Raw genomic sequence first — 9,516 nt, 5'->3', positions numbered from 1 at the left:
GCTGTGCATCAACAGTTCCCTTTTTAATAACAACATATTGGTTTTGCTCTAATACAGGGGTGCAACAAGAATTGAAAGTCTGGACACTATGAAGTTGGCACTTAGAGCCTGATGGTGGACTGGCTCTAAAATTGAGAAGAATTACAAAAATAAGGGGTTGCCCCAAATAGTGGTACAGCTAATGAGGGGATCTCAAATATTCAAACAAAGAAGTACAAAAGCTGTAAAACATTCAGTTAATAGACTAAAGTCTTAATTTACATGATTAGTGATCATGGTATCAAAGATATCCTCAAATTCTTCCTAATGGCAGATAAGGATAGTCTAAGGGAATCTGACACAATATAAAGCCAATGTTATGAAAAAAGATTTATTTAACAGAAAAGAGAGCATGATAAAACCATAATAAATAAACGTTCAATTACAATAATGAAAGCAAGGTGCATATGAAAAATTAGAGCACCTCAATTTAAACAGTTGAATGAAACACAAATAAAATGTTCAAATTTTGCCAAAATTAAACAATAAATGGAAGAAGTACATTTGTGCAAAAGTGTAAATTCACTAAAACAGGACTGCCCACGTAAACCTTTTACATTACTTCATGTTGAAAAGAAGAATGGTCTCAAAGAAATCTGGTTTGAAAAGGCTAGAGTTCCAACGAAAAGAGACCAGAATTACGTTTCGGCGGGGCCACCTGTAAGGCCGTTGATGTCAGAAAAAACGCCTTCCTCAGGGCGAAAGTCAGAAGTAATAATCCCTGCAGGGGAAGCAGACAAACAAAAAATACTAAATATTGAATAACATAAAAGCTTCCTGTATGATTCTCAACAGACTATCCTAAGTTGTCAGGGTGCCTAAACAGTTGCTTTGAAAAGAGTTTAATCATGACCACTGAAAGAATCTGTCAGAAAGGGAACCTTACCCAAAATCAATGTGGGGGGAATTGTTCTAGACAGAATTACAAGATGCCAAAGTCCCCTCTGTGCCAACCCGAGCACAAATGTCCCGTGAACGATCAAGGACCAATATTCATCAGTGAAACCTATAGGTCAGAATATGTAAAAATGAGTCTGGACTAAAGCTTGCAGCTGAGGTAAATGTCTCAGAGGGTAACGGGCATGTGCCTACCTTGGTGGAGGAGTTGCCAAGGTGTCCGTGGCAGGATGGGGTCCTAAAACATTGGGTTCGCCATCTGCGACCAGACTTGAAAAAGTGATACTGGCGGAGTTCAAGCTGGTAAAAATAATAATAATGAAAAATGTTTTTGAGCTACACAATTAATGGCATCAATAGTTACGGAATAAGGAGAAAATTGCTTACTTTAATTTTGTTCGTAGGATGAAATCAGGTGTGTGAAATTCCTTTCAGATTTTGATTACCCGGTGAAAAAACATAAGCATGTTCCATAGGCGATTTAAGATACTTTCCTGAAAGAAACCGAATAAGGCCCCTTAAGTATGAAGAATAATAGAAATGATGCACGTGATCGAAAGACGTGGTGAAATGCAAGGTGCCGATTGCATATTGCAGAGACAGAGCAAGTACAACTGAGTACGTCAAAAAGGCCCAAGCACAATGAGTGCATGGACCTACAGCAGGCAGAGTGCAGAAATGAAAGCACTTACCCTTAGCAGTCGGGGAATCGGGCTATTCGGAGAGCGCTAAAGCCGTGCACGGGAGCCTTGCATCGAATGTGGGCTCGAGCTGCCGCTGCGAATGTAAAAAGTATGCAGTGGCGCCGCCCACCCAGGATCCGAAGGGTTGGTAATATGACGCAGCTATCCCTGATAGGTCACAGGCGGGGTGCTGGAGCTAAAGCGCGCCTCATTGGTTATGCGCGGCGCACCCATCCTGTGTGAAATGCCTGACAAGGCAGGCCCTGATTGGTCACTCGTGGCACACCTAAACAAATGGGAGTGTCCAGTGCCCGGGGCTACGGACTTGCGTAGACAAAATGGTGTGTCTCGCTGCGAGGTGAATAGTGAAAGCAGAGGCAGTGAAAGCAACCATCATAAAGGTTGCGGTTGCAAAGAAACACAGTGCATAAAGCAGATAATCAATTTAAAGGGCGTAAATACGTACGTGAACAATGCGTCCCTTGGCCTGAGATGCTGTAAGTTGACCTAATTGTTGCTCAAAAGGTAAAAGACCCTTAATAAGTGCTGAAGAGCGTGCAAAGAAATAAAAACCAAGCGTTGCCACCAACGACAGGAGGTGAATGCCAACATGTATTATGAGGGGCAATGATGCCAGGGTGATGAAAAAGGGGAAGCGATAGCAAGATTAAATCAAACAGTGCATACGGAAACCCTGTGGTCCCATGCTGTTATAACGGTGGGATGAATTCCTCATTTAATCCATGGGTATGAGTACCTAATCGAAAAATCCAATGTGCTTCTTTGTCTAGTAAGCTTTTGGGTATATTGATGGAGTTTTTTACTGTTTCCAGTATCCACCAAAGCATGTCGTTGGGGGAATGTTTTAAAGACATTTAGTTATTTACCAGAGGTGCCGTGGCGGTTTTGCATCTAATGCACGAGCGGTGTTCTGAAATTCTAATGTGCGCTGTTCTGCTTGTTTTCCCAACATACCTTAAGCCGCAAGGGCATTCAATGCAATATACCACATTTTTAGTTTTGCAGTTTGTCAGGTGGGATAAAGTCCACACCCGTTCGTCAATTTTGAAATCCTTCATCTTTTTGGTAAAGGTACATGCCATGCATGACCCGCATGGGTAATGACCTTTAGCTGACCGCAAATCCCATAGACCAGGTTTGGGTAATGGTTTGCGAAAGCTGGAGTGTACCAGCTTGTCTCGGATATTCGAGGCCCTTTTGAGAGCAAAACGAGGTTGGGGTTCCTTGGTATCAAAATTGAGAAGGGCAAGTTCTTCACCAATATGCCAGTTAATTGAATCAAATCAAAATGATGATCATTTTGTATATGGATTCTAATAGCTTCAGTAATATCATCTTGTATGATTGATAGACAACCATGGGTAGGCCTCAACCAAAGAATGCAATTATTAATCAAAGAGTCACTGTTTTGGAATGCACCATTAGCTAATTTAGGGACTTTCACCATGTACACTACTTTGTTCTCAGAAGAAAATGCTCTGGGTCCCCTATCCATAGGGCTATGAATGTAATGCAGGCTTGAAAGTTTATTAACCACGCTTGGCCGACTTAAAGGACTAGGAGGAACAAATCTATTCTTATTAGTTTGGTGCATCTGCATATTATGGATAGCAGAGGCTTAAGTGATAGATCTGTCTTCCCTTATTGTGGTCTAATAGCATTCTTCGATAACCAAGTTGCATTAGCAGTCTAACTGTAGTACAAATCATCCATTTATTTGCCAATGATTCCGAGGCGTTAAGCGCAAATATTGAGGGGATATTTGTTTTGGGGGGACAATTGTCCCCGAAGTGATAATAGGGATGTTATTGAGTTTGTCGACTTCCTTATGTAAGGTTGACACTGGGTTGCATAAGGAGAAAAGGTTAGATATAATATAGTCTACTTCTGATGAGCATAAAACTCGAGATGACATAGGTGACTGCTTGGATAATGATGAAGGATTCGGCGTAAGTAGTGCCCTATCATTCAGTTATATTGAGGTTGAACAGCTTGGCTTATTTGTGTTTCATGCAGTTCCTTTGTTAACTGCACTAATGTCTTCTTGTCAGAAAGGGGTTTCACAGGGTCAAAACTATTCATACAAGGAATTAAAGGTTCAATACTAAAAGATGTGGCTTTGATTGCAAGGTTCCGAGCATCTCACAATCACTGAAACTAGACATAGAACAAAACAGGCTAACAAGTGTAAGATGGCAGTCGTTTTGTAACTCTTTCCTCCTTCCTTAACTATAGGGCATTGTACCTCTGTGAGGAAGCCATCGCCAAGCAGAGGAGGTTTCTTGCTGCCCTTCGATAGCTTGTAAAGTAGGGTAGACTGCACTAGGCTAGTTGTCGGACCAGGTTAATCATGTGTTATGACTTTTGATCATCAGGTAAATTAGGAGGGTCAACTGAGTAGATAACAGACTTGCAAGAGTGTTTCCTATTAAGATATCTGCGCACATTGGTGTTGGTTGATGACTTTGGTAGTTTAGGGGTGATAGTGTCAACCAGGTTTCTTAGAAGTACCTCAAATTCACTGATAAAGATATTGGCATCGTTAATTGGAGCCATAAGCTTAGCAGATTTCTGAGACTTGTTAGTTGGAGGGATATGATTGGTGGCCTTTCTTTTAGACATATTTGAGTTGAGCAATTAAATACTAATTAGTCTATCTCTTTCCGCTATTAAAACAAATTAAGTAACTGATAATAACCACAAGTTCACTGGTGAAATCAGTCTACCCTTAAGGATGCCAAAATACATTGTTACATATTGCTTAAAAACATCTGAACATGAATATAAATACAGCCACTCAGTAAAATGCATAGGCAATTCCATAGATTCATAAAACAAGCATCCATTTAGCAGCATGAAGGATGGTGTGCAAAAAAGGCTAAAGGGCCAAAGTGTATGTGTGCTATTTAATACATAAAAAGTGCATGGGTGCAGTTTAGTACAAGATGAAACAATATTTAATATAGTGGTGAATATCACTTGATAGCTATTACCAATATTGGCAATATTGTTAATCCTTTTCTTAAAACAAAGTTATGGAACTGAAAAACTAACTAAACAAAGCAGTCTGTGTAAAACTTGTGGGCAATGCCTGACTGGCTTGGGAGGCTAATCACAAGTCTGTCCCCCCCGCCCCTGCATTCTTTCTCGTAGAATATCATTGAAGCCCTCACAGAAGAAGAGGGGAATGCCCGACTGGCTTAGGAGGGCCATGTCTTCCGTCCGTCTTCTCCCCCCTCTCTATGCTCACTAAACTCGCCTAGAATTATATGCGGCACTAGTGTGTACCAGTCAGGTGGTGACAAAGAAAAACAAGGAATGTAGGCCAGAAAAGAACAGCTATTCAGTGTCCAAAATGAACACAACACCCGGCCCTCCATAAAACCCCTGACACACAAAGTCACTGTGATCTGTATGGGTGAGGAAAGTTGAGTTACTCAGTCAGTATCTGTGTGACCTGATGATCGGTAGCAACTTGCAAAGGTGTCCCCACTAATCCATTGGACAGCAGTCATTGCAAGTCCACACGTGCGCCTATGGGTTTCACTCCTCTACTCCTCAGCAAAAAAACACAAGGGTTAACCAATGTGTCCGGACTGTAGTTGTAGAAACCAAATGCCAGGCATCCAGGTCAAAGAAACGCGCCTCAAGAAATAGCTCCACTCTAGTGCTCAGTAGACACGTCTGCATAAATGCTTTGTAGATGCATCCCAATGACACCTCTTCTCACCTCCAGCAAGAGTGAACCAAGACCAAGGAGGCATCAGGACTGAAAAGGACCAAGGAGCACTCAGGCACTTGTCAAGAGCCATGGGTGATAACCTTGACTGCAATTAGTGTCTTCCAGCGGGGAAGAGCGGGAACTGCCCACGCCATTGCCAGCTATGCTACGCTAAATGGGAGATTAAGAGAATTTTAGGTGTGCATGGCCCCTCCTCTCCACTCCGTCCTTGGCGTGGCTCAGTCCAGCTATCCCAGGAGAGGAATGGTGAGAAATGAAACTGACAGCTGGAACAGACCATGCTGCTGCCCGCTCCGCTGTAAAGTGATACCTGCTCAATCCTCTGCACCTGCTTTGCCTCCAGCAGCCATTGCTAGCTCCATCCAAAAAAGAATGCCAGGAAACATTAAAGGCAAGCCTTATTATCTTGTGTCTGGAATAAGAGCAAAATCTATAGGAATAAAAGGAGAAAGGTCTAGGTGGAGCAAGTTTAAAAGATGAACTGACTAAACAGTCTTTATCATTTTTGGGATGTGCCTTCTTCATCTCTGAAGCACCTGGCAAGCCCCAGACCCAAAGCGCTATTAAAAGGGCCACAACCCAGAAGCTGTACACTGTACCAACTCAGCCTGATCATCCAACAAAGGCAGGGCACAATTGGTGTTTGGACTATGAAAACATGCTATTGTACAACAACATGCTGAGTCTTATAGATAAGCAATCATTCATCTATATACCCCCATGTTTCCTCCGCTGCTTGTCATCCATTGTTCATGTTTTCCCAACTCCAGATCATTGTGGATGTCAGCGCTAACCTGCCAATATTAATATAATTCATTTTTTACAATGGTAAATGAAACTTCAACATAGTCACAGTAAGGCAGTTTGCTGAAGGAGACTTAAAAAAGAGCTAAATCTTCCACTCCTTCTCGAAATCTAAAATCTCCTGCCTTATTCCACCTCTTGCGACTATCAAGGTCTATCGTTTCACTTAGGGAACTGATCTCTTGTCATTGATCTGAAATTCCTGCAGTGTGTTTGTAGTAGCCTCATCCTCCATCCTAGTTACCTGGGTGTGAAGCTATGTCATTTCTGAATTATGGATATCTTAAAGGGGAAGTTATCTCAGGAATGTTATTGGCCCAATAGATAGGGCATGTATTTTTGAGCTTATATCGAACAATCAGATTTTTTTTTCCAATTCATCTTACCTTCGATTTTCTGACATTTACACATGCGAAACTCACGGTCCGAAACTGCCATCTGGTGCTAATCTCATGTGTTGATCCATCGCCCTAAATTCAAGGGCCCTTGCAGTAGTAAATCAGATCACCCACCCCTCATGTTAAACCGATATGCTACGCCTTTTCTCATGACATTGGTGCACAGCGTAGCCAAATGTATCCTGTGATCAAAAACATCATCACGTTACCTAACACAAAACTCGGAAGGTCAACACACATGCACATGCACACAGTAAAGGTTTACTCTCTTTTTTCACAAAAAGAAGAAAATAACATAGACTCCCCAATAAATACTCATAGTTAAAAATGTACCAAGTCCTTATATTTCTTAATTTAAAGGAAAAAAAGTTGAATACGTCCAATGAAACATTGTAACTTTTGGCACACACCATCAGTGGAAGAACACAATGTTTACTACAAGCCATAGTTCAAATGTGTAGATCGACTGTCACATTCCCTGCAATCTTTCTGATTCGGTTCATCGATGGCCAGTACTTGAATTGTGAAAGTCAAAGTTCTGTGGATTAAAATATCATTCAATTGTGTGCCATCTATTGTCTATCGAAGCACATGGAGTTCCGTTTGTGAGAAAAAAGCTTTTGTTACACATTGACAACCAAAGCATTGCAACCCACATGTCTTCATTGCATAAAGGCTGGCATGTTGGTGCGGATGATGGGCACCGCAAATGGGCAAACTGGGGCTGTGCAATCGTCCCTGAATATGGATTTGACTGTTCTGTTTGTGATGGCTATGCTCCAGTTCCGGTTGAAGAACTCATCCATGGGCATCTGCCATGACACATGCACAACCTTTATGAATATGTGTACATTTGGGAAACAAAAAATAGATTAGTGAGCCCTGAGGAGAAAGGGTGAGGCTGCACTGTTTGGCTGTGGCGAGTGTCTCAAAGGAGCGGAGACTGCTGTATTGACTTAAGGTGCCTGTGCCTTTAACAATCTGTGAACCAGCTGACCATAAAGGCCTGCCTCCAGCGCCCTTGCGGCATAAGCCCTGAGGAGAAAGGGCAACGCTGCACTGTTTCGCTGTGGCGAGTGTATCAAAGGAGCGGAGACTGCTGTATTGACTTAAGGTGCCTGTGCCTTTAACAATCTGCGAACCAGCTGACCATAAAAGCCTGCCTCCATCGCCCTTGCGGTGTAAGCACTGAGGAGAAAGGGCGAGGCTGCACTATTTGGCTGTTTGGCGAGTGGGCGTATACTCGCTCCCATTCACTACGGAGCACGCTTCATTCTTGTACAATTGGAACCTTTGAAAGATGACCAGTGTTCAACACGAGTGGGAGCTGGTTACCACTGCCTCTCTAAGGACGCAAGCACAGAGAAAGCGTAATGTGCTGAACGAAAAAACAGAGGCGGGACAGCAGTCTCGACAGACTCATGTAAGTCGTTACTTTTCCTGTGCGTCTGTGTCTGAAGACCCGACCCTGCTTGTACCACGTAGCTCATCTCCCTTAACTGAAATAATTGCCGGTGCAGCGGTTAATGTAGCTACTTTGCCATCACTATCGACTTTAAAACCAGCTAAGGTGGCACCCACGCTGGTGAACACTGACACAAATAATGTGGTTACTGGGTGTCTGGGATCTGATTCTGACCACAGTAGTCGGTTAGGTCTAAAACCTGTGACTACAGAGGCATTGTCGGAATCTTACAGCGAACGGACGCTAGCAGAGCCCCTGCAGAGTCTGTCAGGCCACACCACTTGTATCCCTAGTGTCCTCGGCAACATTGGCGTGTATGGCTGAATGCAGCCTCCCTCCCTGTGTGTTTTGTCGTGGCGCGCAGGCAACTCGACTAAATCGTGCAACGGGTTATGCACCAAGGTCTTGAACACTGACATGGGAGGGTCGAAGCTCGCATTGGAACAGTCTCCAGAAGCATCACACGCATCTCTAATTGAATTGGAATTGGATCAAGTGGAGTGGTCGGTGTCTCTAACAACAACTTAACTCATTCTAATTCTCAAAAAGAACCCAACTGATGACAAATCTTTAAAAAGCAATTTGGAGTCCGCCGGCCAGGTGGGGGCTGACACTCTTTGTGTCAGCCGATCTAAAACAGCAGTCATAAGCTCCAGTCCCGTGACTCACGCGACTAACACCTTTTCTGATATAGAGGTAAACGATTATGTTTTCGGCGCACCGCTTCCACTAGACAAAGCTGCAGTGGATGTTACCGATTCGATTAGCCATGCTGCGGCAACACAAGGCGGCGGTAGGTCGCCCGGGTCCTCTACGATGGATGAGGTGAGATCTGACAGGAGAAACTCCCAAGAAGTGGTGAATAATGTACTGCAAAACCTGGTCCTGATTAACAAAGCCTGCACTACAAAACACCTGCAACAGATTATCACAGAAGATGAGACACATGGAAAAGCGACCCTAAAGAGAAATAATACACAACTCCTGGACACAAACGAGGACATTTGGGCAAGTGTGAAATACAAACGTATGAGAATGGCAGAAGGGACCAGCAATTGTGACTTAGTGCAAGACACCTCCTGTATGTTGCCCAACTCTCAAAAAAGAACTAGCGACAAAGTGAGTGTTCAGAAGCAAGCCTGTCAACTAATAAAGAAAAGGTTGCAACTGCATACTTGCGACGAGTCAGACTCTGACGGCAGCTCAACGTCAGACTCATCATTTATGGATCATCCTTTCCCCAAGGTTAGGAGGGTTAAGGCCGATACCATAAGGAGCGCTCGCTTAAGTTAGGAACAAAACAACGGCACAAGTGCGTGTCCGGTCATCTGCGACCACGTGCCCATAAATGAGCTGCAATCCATCTTAATCTCCTCAATGGCGATTTCATTTGTGCCCTTTACAAAACTATATGAGAACATAAATGAAAATACAAAGGACCTGACGACCTTAGTGGCATTAATGAAT

The 9,516-nt window shown here is 43.2% G+C and overlaps 1 long non-coding RNA gene across 1 annotated transcript; it reads right to left on the bottom strand.

Moving 5' to 3' along the window:
- Positions 1-362: 362 nt before the first annotated feature.
- On the bottom strand, positions 363-1,723 carry LOC138511077 (uncharacterized). The gene is made up of 4 exons (XR_011280571.1): positions 1,629-1,723; positions 1,324-1,430; positions 1,132-1,236; positions 363-760 (listed from the first exon to the last, which is right to left on the bottom strand). It is a non-coding gene; the product is annotated as an uncharacterized lncRNA (long non-coding RNA).
- Between the last annotated feature and the right edge of the window lie 7,793 nt (positions 1,724-9,516).

Source organism: Ambystoma mexicanum, chromosome 6p (genome assembly GCF_040938575.1).
Source record: "Ambystoma mexicanum isolate Mex_15411 chromosome 6p, UKY_AmexF1_1, whole genome shotgun sequence".
NCBI classification, from domain to species: Eukaryota; Metazoa; Chordata; class Amphibia; order Caudata; family Ambystomatidae; genus Ambystoma; species Ambystoma mexicanum.
This window is presented reverse-complemented; position numbering and strand designations above follow the sequence as displayed.